We start from the raw sequence: 18,927 nt of genomic DNA, 5'->3' as shown, positions 1-18,927 counted from the left end.
CTTAGGCGATTTTTCAATGATTTTAGATATAATATTTATATAAAAATATGTAGCCGTTTTCAAAATATGCTTTGTACACTTGGCTTCATTTTTATGGATTCAGGTAACTAATTATGAAATACTTGCTATTGTAATAAATAAAACGATCATTCAGTAATAACTATGCAAAATAGCAATACCAACATTCAATTACACAGTTGAATATACCGAACCAACCACAGCCATGTGTTCCGATGGTCACGAGCTGCTGCGCACTGCTACATTGACTTGATGATATTTTCATGGTGGTGACCAACAGTTGGCAGCATTTGCATATGATGAAAGGGTGGAACATTCACAAATGTGTACCTCAGCTTTCCATTGAGGAAACATATTTCTATTGCAGCTAAGACTCAGTAAAAGTTAATGTACACAGTTGTTGCCAGAGGGTCTGAAAGGGCTAAGTGAGACTAGCGAAGAAAGAAAAATATTGATAATCACAAACGCACAGCATGATAATTTACTTCACTTTAGGAAGGTTAATAGTGAGCAAGGAGCGGGCAAACTTCCTGTTATATGATATTAGCAGGATACCATATAACTTCACGAATCAAAAAGGAAAGTACATAATTTCTACAGGGAATTACTTCTCCTGAGTGTGAGTAGTAGTCTATTCCTGAATATAGCTGTATTCAGCAGGAAGTCGTGACTGTGTCCGTTCCACGAGATCTACTCTCTTGCCTCAGTCACAGAACTCTGCTGTCTTCTACTCCCCTAATCTCACCTCCGTTGTAGGATACTGCAATGTCTGTGTGAATCGAATTGTGCGTAAGAGATAGAATGTACTGTGTTATGTTGCAATTAGGAGTCAGCCCATCAGCTGTGAACCAAGAGTTGCCACTCCACTTCACAATATGTATGGTATTGGGTTGCTGATATGTATTTGCAACAATTGTTTGAATTTGTTTGGGAGACCCATGTATAAAACCGGCAATCATGCGTAAATCCTCTGTACGTTTACAGTTTCCCTAATTTGCAAACCATTTTGGTGATTCACATTTAGTACAATACTATCTAGTGCAACTAGACTGTCATGTCATTTAACATTTACGTCTGCCAATCCACCAATTTCAGTCACTTACATTCTCATAACGCAGTTAAGTAGACCAGAAGTATTCCTGTGTTCAGGAGCGGAATGCAGGATGGACTCCTGGTGCGGGTGTGGAAGGGGGGGAGGGGGGGGGGGAGAGAGAGAGAGAGAGAGAGAGAGAGAGGATGGTGAAAATAATTTCCAGTGTCTGAAGTTATGTACTCGTATATTACCACTTTATTAAACTGTTAATGTTGCTTTCCATTACCAGTAGCCAATTTAGGAGATTTATGGCTGATGGGAAAATCGAAAAAAGAACCACATTTTTAGAATGAGTTGAGAGGACCCGGGTTTTTGCAGCACTGCTCCCTGTGCTGCTGGGGGAGTCTGATAGCCGGAGGAGGTGGAAAAACCTTTCGCCCTACCCCTGTATCGGCCTATGCCTGTGGAGGATGGAATGAGTTTGGCAGGATAAAACCCTTCAGCTATGAGTTTTGTTGCTCATAAACTTCGTATCTAGTTGAGTCCTACTATAAATATATGTTGGAGAGCACTGGACATATTTTTGAACAATACCTACGTAAATATTGTTCCTGTGTTCTACGTTCGATGAGCATTTTATTGTTCATTCTAACATGTCCATGCAATCAGATACAAATCGCTGGCCGGTGTAGCCGAGTGGTTCTAGGTGCTTCAGTCTGGAACCGCGCGACCGCGACGGCCGCAGGTTCGAATCCTGCCTCGGGCATGGATATGTGTGATGTCCTTAGGTTAGTTAGGTTTAAGTAGTTCTAAGTTCTTGGGGACTGATGACCTCAGATGTTAAGTACCATAGTGCTCAGAGCTAGGATACAAATCATACAAGGAAACAGATGTATAGCGCACATATCGTAGCATTGTTGCAGAAGAGCTGAATGGCAGCGTGAACTAAATTGTGTTTCAGAAACTTCATGTACAGTTTGCTGTGCGCCTTCGGAGAGTACGGACGTGGAAGAGCAGTGCTGCGCCAGCGTCAACAGCTCAGCTTTCCTGTATACTTTGTTCGCGGAAAAGCTGTAAAATGTAACATCCGCTGCAAATTTAACGACAAGAACCACGGACGATGGCGATGGTGAGAAAACGAATGGTAGTGAACTGAACAATGATAATAGTCAATTACCAATGTCAAAATGAAGCACTGATTGGCGACTCCATAGAGTGCTGTGTGCACAACGGCCATATACGTGAAATTAGAACTAAGGTCAGCGTTGGCCGTAATATTGGTAGTTGATTGACAGCAAAATCACATAGTGATCATCTTTAGTGCTGGAAGTGAAAAAAATTATTTTTTTTTCCTTTATTGATTTTCAATTCCCCCTGAAGGGGGCGGGCTGGCAGCAGCTTAGTACGCTGCTCTACAGCCTACAGACTTTTATTGTAAAAACGGAAGAAGAAAAGAAACAAGAAAAACAGGCGATAAAACGGTGACGTAAAGTGTAAAATGGCGGAAAAATGCGGAAAGTTAAAACACAAAGCAAAAGGGGTTGGCAAGTTAATAAAAGACACAGGAATCAGACAAGTAACATAGCACACACGCAAGTAAGAAACAAGGCGACAGTCTGGTTTCTGTTCGCAAGAGATAAAAAGCACACCCAGCGACAGTATGATGGCCGTTCGCAACACTTCCCAAAAGAAAAAAAAAACACAACACGGAACACTCACTGTAAAACACTCACTGTAAAACACTGCAGGAAAAGGGCGGCACAAAGATGACACTCCCAAGCCAAAGGCAGATGAGGGTGGGGGACCTGGCGTAGGGGGAAGAAAGGAGGGAGGAAGGAAGGAAGGAAGGAAAAAAACGAAAAGGGGTGGGGGGAACCAAGGAGGGAGAGGACTAATAAAGGGGGAGAGGGGCAGGGCAGACGCGAGAGGGAATGAGAGGAGGCAGAGGAGGGAAAAATTTCACATAGCGATCAGTGAATAAAAAACAAAAGACCACAAATACACCTGAGTATAAACCAGCTGTTGGAAAGAACACACTTGTGGTGTACAAATTAAACTCATAGACACTGATGTCAAGTTATTATCAGTAACCAAAGCTATGAAACGATCACAATAACTGAAGCCACTGTTTACATTCACCTGTACAGCCGATCTTGGTGTGACAGGGTCTTGGAACGCCCTCTATGTGACGTGTGTCAAGTGAAGACTTAACAATACCTTATTTGGCAAGAGATTACCACAAAATACCAAAGTGCACTTGCAAAGTGTACTGATCCAGTGATTGTGCAAAAGTGTATAACTAGAGTGCGATGTATTTTTTGGGACAAAGCTTTTATACTTTAAAGAGAACAGTGTTTCCTTACACCTAAGTTCTGTTTTGTATCATATGAGATATTTTTCTATAAATAACAGGTGAGATAGTGGAGGTATCTACTAAGCTAGCGTATTTCGTACACTTGTCTCTAGCCAACATATAATTAATTCTCTGCAATTTGTAACAGTAGTTTTTCTCACGAGTGCGCTAAAGGATCTCTACATCCACAATGTGCTTTTAAAACATTCTGCTTTCATAATTATGATCATCTTTGTAATTAAGCTTCAGAAATATTTATAAAGTGCTCACATGTCTCAACGGGACGAATGAGATGTATCATCACGTCGTTAAATACGACAAAAATAGTTCGTCTGCACCCTAAAAATTTTTTATAACACTTAATGTATTTCATGACATTTTGACCAGTTATATCGTGACATATATTGTATAGTTACCACTATTTATGTATCAGACTACTTGGTTTCAAAGTAATATTTTATGTAAATAAAGAACTTTGTGTCTCTGACTTCCTACTCCAAATGGCGGTTACTGTGCTATAACAAATTCTGCTATATTTGATGTCATGTTATTGGTATATTTTTCTTCTTTACTAGTCCTATAATCTGACACCATATAATTTTACCTGTTGATTTTTATTCTAGCATGTTTTTTATGTTGTTTGAAAATAACAACGCCAGTTTATGTTGGCAAGATGTGCGTTTGCCCCTTTCTTTTTTTGGTATGCGTTTGTTAATGTACAATTTTAAATTTTAAATATTCAATTAATGATTTGCAAGTGCACTATGGTATTTTTTGGTAATCTCTTGCCAAATAAAGTATTGTTAAGTCTTCACGTGACACACGTCACATTGAGGGCGTTCCAAGACCCTGTCACACCGAGGTCTGCTGTATAGGTGAGTTTAAACAGCGGCTTCAGTTATTGTGATCGTTTCATAGCTTTGGTTACTGATAATAACTTGACACCAGTGCCTATGAGTTTAATTTGTTCACCACAAGTATGTTCTTTCCAACCGCTGGTTTATACTCAGTTGTATTTGTTGTCTTTTCTTTGAAATTTTTAACTTCCAGCACTGAAGATGATCACTATGTGATTGAAAATCGATTTTGCTGTCAATAAACCATCAATATTACAGCCAACGCTGACCTTCCTTCTAAAATCATGTGCTATGACAATGGACGCTTTAAATACTGTGAACAGAGTCGACTATATTCCAGTACAAGACGAAGGTAGTGAGTTGACAAGCCGTGAGAAAAACTCATAGAAGCCGTCGATGAACTACAGCGAGAGCGAGCAGCAAAGGTTCAAATGGTTCTGAGCACTATGCGACTTAACTTCTGAAGTCATCAGTCACCTAGAATATAAAACTTATTAAACCTAACCAACCTAAGGACATCACACACATCCATGCCCGAGGCAGGATTCGAACCTGCGGCCATAGCGATCGCCCGGCTCCAGACTGTAGCGCCTAGAACCGCACGGCCACTCCGGCCGGCTGAGTAGCAAAGGCGTAGATCCGGTAAAATGCAGTGCGTAGATACTGAGAAACAGAGCGGATGTCGTTCTGATGATTGTGCCAGTAATCTCATGGAAGCAGCAGCAGCACGTCCTGACACGATAAGTGAAAGCGCTCAAAATGTATAACAAATAAATGTGTAGGCTGAACTGGAATTTGCCGTGCGGTCAAAGGCGCTGCAGTCTGGAACCGCAAGACCGCTACGGTCGCAGGTTCGAATCCTGCCTCGGGCATGGATGTTTGTGATGTCCTTAGGTTAGTTAGGTTTAACCAGTTCTAAGTTCTAGGGGACTAATGACCTCAGCAGTTGAGTCCCATAGTGCTCAGAGCCATTTGAACCATCTTTTTGAACTGGAATTTGATCCTTTCCCAATTTATATCAAAAGCGAGGATAAGAATCTGGGGCGTTTAAATCCAGTGTCCTTGTGTAAACGACTACATAGCTAATACAAAGCTATAAATAATAACAAACATAATTACCTCAGGCCTCAATTGTGTAAATGTAGAAACTGGAGATGCTGCAAACACCTTCTGATTAGTGACATGGAGGTTCATGGGACAAGGTATCATCCAAGGGGACAAGGTATCATCCAAGATGTGTACATTACTTTGTCTGAAGAAGACATTTTGGAAGTTATCCTCTGCAACGTACCTGTAGTAAAAGAAGTCCCGAAAAAGACCGGACTACGTTTCTATTCTTGGAGTCTGATGCCAAGTGAAGCCCTCGGGGACTAGGTTTTGTCTTATCCTTACTTTCGTATCGTCGTAATTGACATTACTGTTGAGATACCTTAATGGGCACTGCACAAAAGACAATAAATTGAAAAGAAAAAAATACCATCCGAACTACATTTCTTGCGCCAGCAAACGCGCCTGCCCGAGCGTCGGCTGCGTCATGTGCACAACAGCTAGCAACTGCGCCGCCGGGGCCTGTCGCGTGCAGAAGCAGACGCGCACGTTTTACGCAGCAGGGGGCGGGCCACGAGAGACAAGCGAAACGTGCCTACATGGCAGAGCGATTCCCGATGATGACAGCCAATTCATCCATAAATCACAATTCGTATCTGCCTGAGTACCATCACGTTTCCAGCCACAGTAACACCAATGAGTATCTAGTGAATAGTACATTGCGTATTACCATAATTGTTCTGCGAGATATGTTAAGCACAGCAGAAATCAAAGATTGGATGCAAAGTAATAACTTCAAAGCTCTTGAATCAGAAAAAGAAATGTCGGGTACGGCCTTTCTGCCATTCATTTCCAGAGTGACGGACAGAATCGGCAGTATATTGCGCAAACATGGCGTAAAGACGATTTTCAAACCAACAAGGAAGATCAAAGAGTGTCTTAGATCGGCAAAGGAGAAAAGGGACCCACTTGCAATGTCGGGAATATACCGTATACTATGCACATGCGGAAAAGTTTATGTTGGAATGACTGGACGATCAATCAACACCAGGATCAAAGAACATAAGCGACATTGGAGGTTGGGGCAGGAGGAGAAATCGGTCGTGGCAGAGCACGCACCGAGGGAGGCCGACCACGTAATAAAATTTGCCGACACGGAAGTTCTGGCTGTAGAGAAGCACTATCACACGCGCTTGTTCAGAGAAGCTGCAGAAATACAAAAGCACGCGAACAGCTTCAACATGAAAAGCCCTCGGACGTTGGCGCGCCAGATACATATAGTCTGCGGCCGCGAGCTCGGCTCCAGTTCACCACCGGCAATTAAGGGTGAATCTTTGACAATGTCAGTCACTCGTGCTGGCGAAACGTCAGTAAAATCATTAGATGAACGTCGGCCGAAGAACCCGAGACAGAAGCCAATAGGTAGTTTGTCAACAAGTGGCCACAAAAGCCTTAACAATTTTTTATAAATTAAAGTGTAGGGCACAACGTCCAGGAGAAACTACAGCATCCTACATTCAAGATGTCTTGGAGATGTGTAAAATAGTGGATCGTAGAATGAAAGAGGAAGATAAGGTTGCACATCTCATGAAGGGTGTTGATGAGGACAGTTATCAAGCCCTACTCCTGGAGGAGGTTTCAACAGCAAACGACTTCATAAAATGGTGCCAGTATGTCGAGACAATGAATCAAAAAAGAATTACACGCAAGAAGTTTGACCGGCTTCCAAACGTCGTATCGATGTCTGTGATGGAGGAAGGAACTGATTTCACAAGTGTTCTTCGTCAGATAGTGAGAGAGGACGTTCAGAAGGCACTTGGATTACACGGCGAGCAAAAAACCGAGACGCTTCAAGAGGTCATAAGGGAGGAAGTGGAACAGACATTGAAGCCAATCTCTCGTCCTTCATTTCCCTTTAAAACGGTGGAAAGATCGAGACCCAGGCGTAGTTACGTTCCTACAATGCCGCATGAGGAACCTGTTCGGGCACCAAGGAAGCCTGACGCCTGGAGGACCCAGGACAACCAACCAGTATGTTTCCCCTGCGGACGACAGGGACATGTGGTGCGCTATTGTCGCGAGGTAGATGACATTATAGTGTTCTGAGAGATATTTGATGAGCACGTAAACAGACCGAGGGCCGTTCTTAAGTGTCTCCAACAAGGGAGACTGAAACTTAATCCAAGGAAAGGTCTCTTTGGAGCACTCCAAGAGTTGTCAAAAGCCTATCCTACTCCTAGTGATACACGACTGTACATCCTTATGTTTGTCGTCTAGCCATCCCTGCTTAGCCATTTAGCACTTCCTATCAATCTCATTTTTGAGACGTTTGTATTCCTATTTGCTTGCTTCATTTACTGCATTTTTGTATTTTCTCCTTTCATCAATTAAATTCAGTATCTCTTCTGTTACCCGAGGATTTCTATTAGCTCTCGTCTTTTTACCTACTTGATCCTCTGATGCCTTCACTATTTCATTTCTCAAAGCTACCCATTCTTCATCTACTGTATTTCTTTCCCCCATTCTTGTCAGTCGTTCCCTAATGCTCTCCCTGAAACTATCTACAACCTCTGGTTCTGTCAGTTTATCCAGGTCCCATCTCCTTAAATTCCCACCTTTTTACATCCACATCTGCCCCTGGAAATGTCTTACAATTTAAAACCTGGTTCCTAAATCTCTGTCTTACCATAATCTATCTGAAACCTGCTTGCCTTAAATCGGTCAGAGGATGTGAAAGGATTAGGTAATGGATTACTTTGCAACAAAAACTTTGATCCGTTTGGAAAGAGGTGGCTACCAGTGATTCCTAAACACATGTGCTTAGATGTTCTACATGAATTCCATGACACACCTGAGGCTGAACATTTAGTATTTAATAAGACATACGATAGGATCCGCCAAAGATTTTTCTGGCAAGGTTTATTTAGGAGTGTCCGTCACTATGTGTCGCACTATCGAGAGTGCCAAAGGAGAAAGGCAGTTCCTCAGAAACCACCTGGCCGATTCGTACCAATTCCTCCAGCCGAAACGCCGTTCCAGCGTGTTGGGATTGACCTCCTCGAACGATTTCCAACGTCTGCTAGTGGCAATAGATGGAGTATTGTTTGCACTGATTATCTGACACGCTATGCCATCACAAAAGCCTTGAACAGCCGAAGCATTCGGGGTAGCCAAATTCATCGTGGAAAACATTGTATTAAAACACGGTGCCCCAATCGAATCTTGTGACAGAAGTAAACCGTCGTTTGCAACATTACTCATCACATGACGACTGTCCACCATCCGCAAATTAACGAACTTACTGAACGCCTTAATAAGACCTTGGCCGACATGTTATCAACGTTCGTGCCGGCCGCGGTGGTCGAGCGGTTCCAGGCGCTCGGGCATGGATGTATGTGATGTCGTTAGGTTTAAGTAGTTCTAAGTTTAGGGGACTGATGACCTCGGCTGTTAAATCCCATTGTGCTTAGAGCCATTTACATCTACATTTATACTACGCAAGCCACCCAGCGCTGTGTGGCGAGGGCACTTTATGTGCCATTGTCATTACCTCCCTTTCCTGTTCCAGTCGCGTATGGTTCGCGGGAAGAACGACTGTCTGAAAGCCTCCGTGCGCGCTCTAATCTCTCTAATTTTACATTCGTGATCTCCTCGGGAGGTACAAGTAGGGGGAAGCAATATATTCGATACCTCATCCAGAAACGCACCCTCTCGATACCTGGCGAGCAAGCTACACCGCGATGCAGAGCGCCTCTCTTGCAGAGTCTGCCACTTGAGTTTGTTAAACATCTCCGTAACGCTATCACGGTTACCAAATAATCCTGTGACGAAACGCGCCGCTCTTCTTTGGATCTTCTCTATCTCCTCCGTCAACCCGATCTGGTACGTGATGTGTCGGCAGCTGGGCCGACACCTTGTAGTTCGAGATGGCTGAAAATGCACGCTAGACTAACGCAGACGGGCGTGAAGTACTGGAACAGGCTACGTAATTAATGCTATGAAGAAAAGTACGTAGCTGGATTAATACTTATCTTTAATCAATCATTGTGGTACATCGCTCTTGACTATACACAGGAGACTTTAATTACAATCTCTGTAAGGCTAATGGCGCCTTGCTAGTTCGTAGCCATTAACTTAGCTGAAGGCTATTCTGTCTCTCGGCTAATGAGAGAGAAAGGCTTTGTACATCTAGTCGCTAGCTAGGTCGTCCGTCCAACTGGGGCGAGTGCTTGTTCGTATCACGAGACCTGCCTTGTGGTGGCGCTAGGTCTGCGATCACACAGTGGCGACACGCGGGTCCGACATGTACTAAATGGACCACGGCCGATTTAATCTACCACCTAGCAAGTGTGGTGTCTGGCGGTGACACCACAGTACGGATCCCACACTGATGAGCAATACTCAAGTATAGGTCGAACGAGTGTTTTGTAAGCCACCTCCTTTGTTGATGGACTACATTTTCTAAGCACTCTCCCAATGAATCTCAACCTGGTACCCGCCTTACCAACAATTGATTTTATATGATCATTCCACTTCAAATCGTTCCGCACGCATACTCCCAGATATTTTACAGAAGTAACTGCTACCAGTGTTTGTTCCGCTATCATATAATCATACAATAAAGGATCCTTCTTTCTATGTATTCGCAATACATTACATTTGTCTATGTTAAGGGTCAGTTGCCACTCCCTGCACCAAGTGCCTATCCGCTGCAGATCTTCCTGCATTTCGCTACAATTTTCTAATGCAGCAACTTCTCTGTATACTACAGCATCATCCGCGAAAAGCCGCATGGAACTTCCGACACTATCTACAAGGTCATTTATATATATTGTGAAAAGCAATGGTCCTATAACACTCCCCTGTGGCACGCCAGAGGGTACTTTAACGTCTGTAGACGTCTCTCCATTGATAACAACATGCTGTGTTCTGTTTGCTAAAAACTCTTCAATCCAGCCACACAGCTGGTCTGATATTCCGTAGGCTTTTACTTTGTTTATCGGGCGACAGTGCGGAACTGTATCGAACGCCTTCCGGAAGTCGAGAAAAATAGCATCTACCTGGGAGCCTGTATCTAATATTTTCTGGGTCTCATGAACAAATAAAGCGAGTTGGGTCTCACACGATCGCTGTTTCCGGAATCCATGTTGATTCCTACATAGTAGATTCTGGGTTTCCAAAAACGACATGATACTCGAGCAAAAAACGTGTTCTAAAATTCTACAACAGATCGACGTCAGAGATATAGGTCTATAGTTTTGCGCATCTGCTCGACGACCCTTCTTGAAGACTGGGACTACCTGTGCTCTTTTCCAATCATTTGGAACCTTCCGTTCCTCTAGAGACTTGCGGTACACGGCTGTTAGAAGGGGGCAAGTTCTTTCGCGTACTCTGTGTGGAATCGAACTGGTCTCCCGTCAGGTCCAGTGGACTTTCCTCTGTTGAGTGATTCCAGTTGCTTTTCTATTCCTTGGACATTTATTTCGATTTCAGCCATTTTTTTGTTTGTGCGAGGATGTAGAGAAGGAACTGCAGTGCGGTCTTCCTCTGTGAAACAGTTTTGGAAAAAGGTGTTTAGTATTTCAGCATTACGCGTGTCATCCTCTGTTTCAATGCCATCATCATCCCGGAGTGTCTGGATATGCTGTTTCGAGCCACTTACTGTTTTAACGTAAAACCAGAACTTCCGAGGATTTTCTGTCAAGTCAGTACATAGAATTTTACTTTCGAATTCACTGAACGCTTCACGCATAGCCCTCCTTACGCTAAATTTGACATCGTTTAGCTTCTGTTTGTCTGAGAGGTTTTGGCTGCGTTTAAACTTGGAGTGAAGCTCTCTTTGCTTTCGCAGTAGTTTCCTAACTTTGTTGTTGTACCACGGTGGGTTTTTCCCGTCCCTCACAGTTTTACTCGGCACGTACCTGTCTAAAACGCATTTTACGATTGCCTTGAACTTTTTCCATAAACACTCAACATTGTCAGTGTTGGAACAGAAATTTTCGTTTTGATCTGTTGGGTAGTCTGAAATCTGCCTTCTATTACCCTTGCTAAGCAGATAAACCTTCCTCCCTTTTTTTATATTCCTATTAACTTCCATATTCAGGGATGCTGCAACGGCCTTATGATCACTGATTCCCTGTTCTGCACATACAGAGTCGAAAAGTTCGGGTCTGTTTGTTATCAGTAGGTCCAAGATGTTATCTCCACGAGTCGGTTCTCTGTTTAATTGCTCGAGGTAATTTTCGGATAGTGCACTCAGTATAATGTCACTCGATGCTCTGTCCCTACCACCCGTCCTAAACATCTGAGTGTCCCAGTCTATATCTGGTAAATTGAAATCTCCACCTAAGACTATAACATGCTGAGAAAATTTATGTGAAATGTATTCCAAATTTTGTCTCAGTTGTTCTGCCTCTAATGCTGCTGAGTCGGGAGGTCGGTAAAAGGAGCCAATTATTAACCTAGCTCGGTTGTTGAGTGTAACCTCCACCCATAATAATTCACAGGAACTATCCACTTCTACTTCACTACAGGATAAACTACTACTAACAGCGACGAACACTCCACCACCGGTTGCATGCAGTCTATTCTTTCTAAACACCCTCTGTACCTTCGTAAAAATTTCGGCAGAATTTATCTCTGGCTTCAGCCAGCTTTCTGTACCTATAACGATTTCAGCTTCGGTGCTTTCTATCAGCGCTTGAAGTTCCTGTACTTTACCAACGCAGCTTCGACAGTTTACAATTACAATACCGATTGCTGCTTGGTCCCCGCATGTCCTGACTTTGCCCCGCACCGTTAAGGCTGTTGCCCTTTCTGTACTTGGCCAAGGCCATCTAACCTAAAAAACCGCCCAGCCCACGCCACACAACCCCTGCTACCCGTGTAGCCGCTTGTTGCGTGTAGTGGACTCCATGACACACCTGAGGCTGAACATTTAGTATTTAATAAGACATACGATAGGATCCGCAAGAGATTTCTCTGGCAAGCTATCAATGTACGCCAATGTTGAGCAGAGCAACTGGGATGAGGTGCTACCTTTCGTGACGTTTCCCTACAACACCGCCAAACAGGACACCACAGGATTTACGCAATTTTTCCTGGTACATGGGCGTGAGGTGACTACGACAATGGACACTACGTTTCCATTACATCCTAATGACGTGGACGACGACTACATTGGCCAGGTGTTAATCAGAGCTGAGGAAGCTCGGCAGTTAGCTCGACTCCGCACGCTGCAGGCTCAAGAAAACAATCGCCGAAGGTATGACGCGAGGCACCGCCCTGTTGTCTACCAGCCTGGTGACCTCGCCTGGATCTTCACTAATGTTCGGAAGGCTTGTCTCTGTGATAAACTCCTCAGGCGCTACTTTGGACCTTATAAGGTTGTAAAACTATTGCCTGATGTTTCTAATGAGGTTGAAGATTTCTACCCCGCCACAAGACGACGAAAGATCAGAGACACGGGCCGCGTCCTTCGAATGAAGGATCCTGCAACCCTGGGTAAATTCTAAGCTCCAGCGACAGGCAACAAGCGGAAAGGTGACGAAGAGCGTAGCGGCTAAGGAAATTCTAAGAAGATCACTGCCAGGTCGAACATCAGTCATCGGGAGTGGGATTATGCAGGACCGATGACTCGTTCCCAGACTAGGAGGACGTAACACCGAGACGCTGTTCTCTTAAGGAGCGAGCAATGTCGCAGAAGAAGCTTAGAAGCACAGTCGCTGTGTTGTAGTTGACCAACGCCGCGAACGATCGCTGTTCTACTCGGAGGATATCGCCCCTCTCTTTATCAGTCGCTTCGATCAATTTATCTTCGGCGGAGACTTTAACTGTGTGCTCCACCCCAAAGACCAAGTCCCACATTTCTCGACTTGTCAAGAACTTCGGCTCCTGGTTCGAGATCTGCTTCTCACCGACTCGTGGCAGACAATGCATGGTGACCGTCCCGAGCCGACATACCTTACTAGTCACTCAGCCAGTCGCCTAGACCGCATTTATGCCTCACGAGCTCTAGCGCCGGGAGTACTGGACGTCGAACGTTGGCCGCTTGCCTTCTCCGATCACAGCGCTTTCATATGCACACTCACTCTACAGCAACAGCGGATATGGCGCAGCCGAGGACCCTGGAAGCTGAATGTGGCACATCTTCAAGCCCCGGAATGCCGTCAGATTATCGCCAACACATGGATGGATTGCGAACGTCGTCTTCCCCGATACCCTTCGACTGTAGCATGGTGGGTGGAATGTGCAAAACCAGCGTTTCGGCGTGTGCTAACACAATTCGGAAAAGATAACGCAGCGTGGCATCGTCACACATTGGACTTTTATTACACGATGCTCCGCGAACTCGCCAGCCAACCACCGTCTCCAAATCGACAAATGCAAAGTCACCGAATTAAAGGTAAAATATTGTCTCTTACGAGGAAACGTTTGGAGGGGGTCGTCGTGCGATCGCGACTTCAAGACCGAGCGGAAGGAGAAAACCCGTCTATGCATCACATCGTGCTCGACAGCCGCCGACGCCGACAGCAGCTGATCACAGACCTCATATTGCCAGGTGATAGGGTCGTAATGACTCAGGCGGCGGTTACAGAAGCCTTTGCAGATCACTATCGCTGGTTTTACGACGAGGTGAATACAGAGGAAGCGGACGATCACGACATACTGCAGTACGTGTCGCACACCCTCGACAATGCAGCATCGGCGACGCTTTTAGCTGGACTTACACGGGACGACATCGAGGACGCGCTTAGCAAGGGAGCACTCAACAAATCTCCCGGGACAGACGAACTGCCGCTCGAGTTTTATCGGACTTTCCGCGATCTAATGATACCCCGATGGATCATCGTGTACCAAGAACTGATGAACCCCGGTTCCCACGTGCCACCTGGATTCGTGGAAGGTCTCCTCATAACGATACACAAGCCTTCCAGAGGTCGGACGGTCGAGGACTACAGGCCAATTACAATGCTCAACACGGACTATAAAATCTTCGCCCTACTACTCGCAGGCCGCATAAAGAAGGTTATGTCCCTACTCCTCTCCATGGAGCAAACGACACAGGGCGGAGTGACCAACATGCAAACGGCAACCAGCGAATGCAGGGATTTAATAGCCATAGCCACATCCTGTCGCCTTCGAGCTGCTCTGATCTCCATTGATTTTGATCACGCCTTCGACGGAGTTCACCACAAGTTCCTTCTGTCCGTTATGGCTCGCACGGGCTTCCCGCCTGACTTTCTCGACATCTTTCAGCGCCTTTTCCGTGGAGCTGCATCCCGTGTACTGGTGAATGGACGGATTGCGGGTCCCTTTCCGATCGTACGGTCAGTTCGCCAAGGATGCCCACTCTCCATGATCCTTTACGTGATCGCACTCGAACCACTTGTCTGAGGGTTGAAAAACAGGCTCTCAGGCATGTCATTGAGGGATCACACTTTTCACTGCAGGATAATGCTGATGACCTTCTATTACTTGTCCGATCTGGTGACGAGGTACGCTCCGTGATACAATGGATCAATCGCTATGGATTGGCAGCGGGCAGCCTCATGAATGTGGCCAAGTCGGCAGCGATGCCCATTGGGAGAGGTCTACAGGCGGACGCTTTAGCCCCACTCCCACTAGTCAACAAGATCCGGTTCTTGGGCATAACATTTACACAGGATGTGCGCCGCACGGCTGCCATGAACTATGCACGATTACTACAGGCAATAGGCACAGAAGTTCGCCGGAACCTACTTCGACGGATGGACCTCCTACAGCGTGTGGAATACCTCAACCTTCACGTGGCGACTAAGATGATCCACATGGCTCAGATCCTACCGATATCGACAGCGATGGCACACAGACTGCAAGCAGCGTTTGGATATTACCTTACCGCCGGACACCTATTCAAAGTCCGCTACGAAACACTCACCCTCCCCCCGCGGGATGGCGGACTGGGACTTATAAATGTACGAGCGAGAGCTGCAGCGTTATACTTGTGGACAATGATGAAATTGTGGACCCACAAAGATGCTTCCCTTACGGGACGTCTGTTAGAGGAATTGCTGCCGGCGTCTCTTCTGCCACCTGTCACGATTGCGCACATTACACCCTCACTCTCACACCTCTCGGCATTTATTCTTGAGTATAGTTACGTGCACCCACACCTCCCCAACACTCGCACTCTCAAGGCGAGAGACGTTTACAGGCTGCTGTTAAGGTCCACCACTCGCAATGTGATTGAGAGGAAGAGCCCTGCGACCCGATGGCCTGCAGTGTGGAGAGCGGTCTAGAAGCCGCTCCTCCCCACGCGGGTACGAGCCGCGTGGTACCAGGTGGTGAACGGTAAGGTTGTAATACGACACAGGCTGCACGCTATTGAGATGACGGATTCCCCCTTTGCCCACGTTGCCACCTCGTGGATACTGACGAACACCGTTTAACATGTGGATCGTCGTTAGAGGTATGGCTGCTAGTGCAGAAGATCCTCGCCTGCTACCTACGTATCGCGCCTCGCACAATTGAGCCACGGCTCCTCCTTTGTCCGGAGGATACTTATTTCCCACCTGGGAAGACTCACGCTCTCACATGGTTTAAAGGCATGTTCATATACTACCTCTTTCGAGATGATGAGAAGATGGTACTTGATTACTGGCAATTTCTCCAGGGCAGTTATAGAACACTTGAGTGTACACCCCCATACCGACAACTATTTGCGAACTACTGCGCAGTGTCTTCGATAACCCCCAGTGTCTTCGATACCCCTCACAGTTGGGGAGTACCGGGCAGAGGATGACCGCCGTCATGGAGCTCCACACGCTGCGAAATGTTTTATCAATTTGAACATGGAATAAGTACGCAGATGGGCCATGCACATGGAATGGCGTGCAGGATTTGGTTACATTTTTCTTTCTTTATTATCTATCATCATACTATTAGTTTCAAATTCTATTTCATAGTTTAGAAGAAACTCCTATTCTGTTTGTTGCTACGGATGTACATTCTAATTTTGTTTGTCGTAACTGAAAGACGCCTTTTTCCATATAAAAAAAGTTGGTCGACAAAAAAATTTAAAAAACAAAAAATTGAAAAAATGAATAAAACAAATAAAAAATAGTGGTTATAATATTAGACTGTTGGATGGGGGGTCGTGCGTTCAAAACTTACCTAAACTGTATAATTTTAATTTCTATTTTCGGTTCGAGTACATTCTAGAAGTATCCACAAACGTCAAGAATCATTGCACTGGAATGTTCTGTAACTGTACATACACCGCATGTTTTCTGGCCGCAGGCAGTTCGCTCCGCGCTCCTGTATGTGCAAGTGCTGAATAAACCTTCGTTAAGTGAAGTTAGTGTTCGTCATTCATCTAATTATACCTTCTTCTACGTGACAGTATAACATACTCGCCCTAGACTTAACGGCTACTGACAAACAAACAGTATATGGCTGTTCCACCTAACAATATAATGCTATGGAATGCGTCCTCTATAAGGGGTAATAAAAATACGTTCTTTTAATTTATGAACGAGCAGTATATAGTGATTTATATATGTGGTGTCTGTTCTTTCGGACGTGTCCCAATGAACTGACAGCATTTGATCCAGGACCCATTACGCATAAAGAAAAAAAGGAACTGTAGACATTGGCTACGAATGGGCGTTGATTGATATCAGTGGGAAGAGGTGAAAATTTCTGGAGGGAATCGAACTCGGTTCTCTGCTTACTAAGAAGATGCTCTGACCACTTTTCTTTTTTAATTACCATTAATACCACCGAGAATAGCAGGAAACCGACGCCGCAAAGAGAATGGCGCAGGAAGACGCCAGGGTCATTGAGACCATCGGCGCATAGTTTTTCCGAGAAGAACATACCGAAAAAAAAACCGAGAATATGTCGGTTCTTAGAGGGGAATAAGCGGGGATCAACACCTAACGGCAGTAACACCGCAGCTTCTTGGTGTGTTAAGGAAGATACTACAAAGAAAACTGGAGGAAAATTGTATTTGGGATTGCGGACAGCTCCACAATGGCGTTCATTAAGGAAGAGCCAAAAATAAGGAAATTTTTCTCGCTATCAGCAAACAAGTACTGGTCACCGTGTCCACAAATCCACTTCACAGAGTTCGCCTTCGCTTGCGGGAAGTAGCCCATGACCGGAAAGACGAGCAGTTGAGTAGGTATCTGATGAGGAATTGTACGGGTAATTAGGGACAACTTCTGTCGCACCAACAACCAGACACCTGTTGCCAATCCACACACCAGGCGGTGCTCGTCCGCGTCCAAAAAATAACAGGCGACACACAATGGTGTGTCTGAGAGGTGAATTCCGTGAAGGCGTGACCAGCATACTTGCTTCCCACTGACAGTAAGATACCATGCAGACTGGGCGTCAGTATCAAGATAAGAAGCGCACACCGATCGGCAAACGGGACGCCAGCCAACATGGGGATGCTTCCCCTCAACCAAATTCGGTGACCTGTACTGCCCAAGAAAGCCACAGATGAGCTTCGTGGATGTCAAGTGCGCTGGCATTATTGTAGTCCGGACGTAGCTCAGATCGAGGAAAAAGATGAGGGGAGTAAAGGAAGGGCGGTGGGACTTCCGAAAGTGGGATAGGTGCACATAGAGACTGTGGCGCAAGGGTTTCCAACATTACGCTGGTACGGCACGTAGGACCACGACACCACAACCGCATGTTAGAGCAGACGAAAAGAGCAGTCTCTGTGTCAGTCACATGGTACAGACCTAAACTTCCCTGCACCGTGTGAGGGCGAGGGTCTTGTACCTTATCTTGAATAGCAAGCCGTGGCAAACATAGGAACCTAGTGCCGCTAGCATGCTGTGGCGAATGGTTTATCGGAACAGGAAGTGATTGTGCCACATGGGGACAAGTGACGCCAAATATACATTTATATATTGTTTCCGTTGCAGAAGATCGAGTGCTCGTAGACGGTGAGCTAAGATCCCAGCTCTTAGTTGGGAAAGTAGGTTCCGACAGTTGAGGGCAATCGTGTGCTGCAGATCACTTGCGATATCGAGTCCTAAGCATCGGATATTATCGGCTACACGACCAGGAGCAGTGCTGTTCGTAGGAAGTCCCGCACCAATATCCATGGTACTCGATATGCGGACATTTAGACAGCTACCAGAAGCTTTGCCGTAAGTGGTAACAAATGCCTGTGACCTACTGACCTGAGCACAGCTACCAAGAACAGTGACGAAATGTCTGCATAAGCATTGGAGATGAATACATAGTCAGAGGGAGACTACCCAGAGAGGCGGTGACGGAAGCCACAGAGCAATATTTCCATGGTGAAAACATACAACAGTCCAGAGAGTGGGCAGCCCGTACACACCGATTTATGGATCGAGATGGAAATAGGGAGACGGCAGTTGTAGAATACATGGGACGTATCCCCACGAATGAGGCGCATTACGATTTCGAAGGTAGTATCCGGTTATCCCATATTGCGGAGTACCCCTTCCGGATAGTCGTGGACGACCAGATCGAACGCCTGGCTGAAGTCAAGAGCTGTCTAAAGTCCAGTCATACGACGAGCGTGAGCAAGTGCGATTATGTCCCCATAACGACAGAGGACAGTGCGGGTGTCATCGGCACCTCCAAAAGAA

This window comes from Schistocerca serialis, chromosome 3 (genome assembly GCF_023864345.2).
Source record: "Schistocerca serialis cubense isolate TAMUIC-IGC-003099 chromosome 3, iqSchSeri2.2, whole genome shotgun sequence".
NCBI classification, from domain to species: Eukaryota; Metazoa; Arthropoda; class Insecta; order Orthoptera; family Acrididae; genus Schistocerca; species Schistocerca serialis.
Note: the sequence above shows the minus strand (reverse complement) of the source record.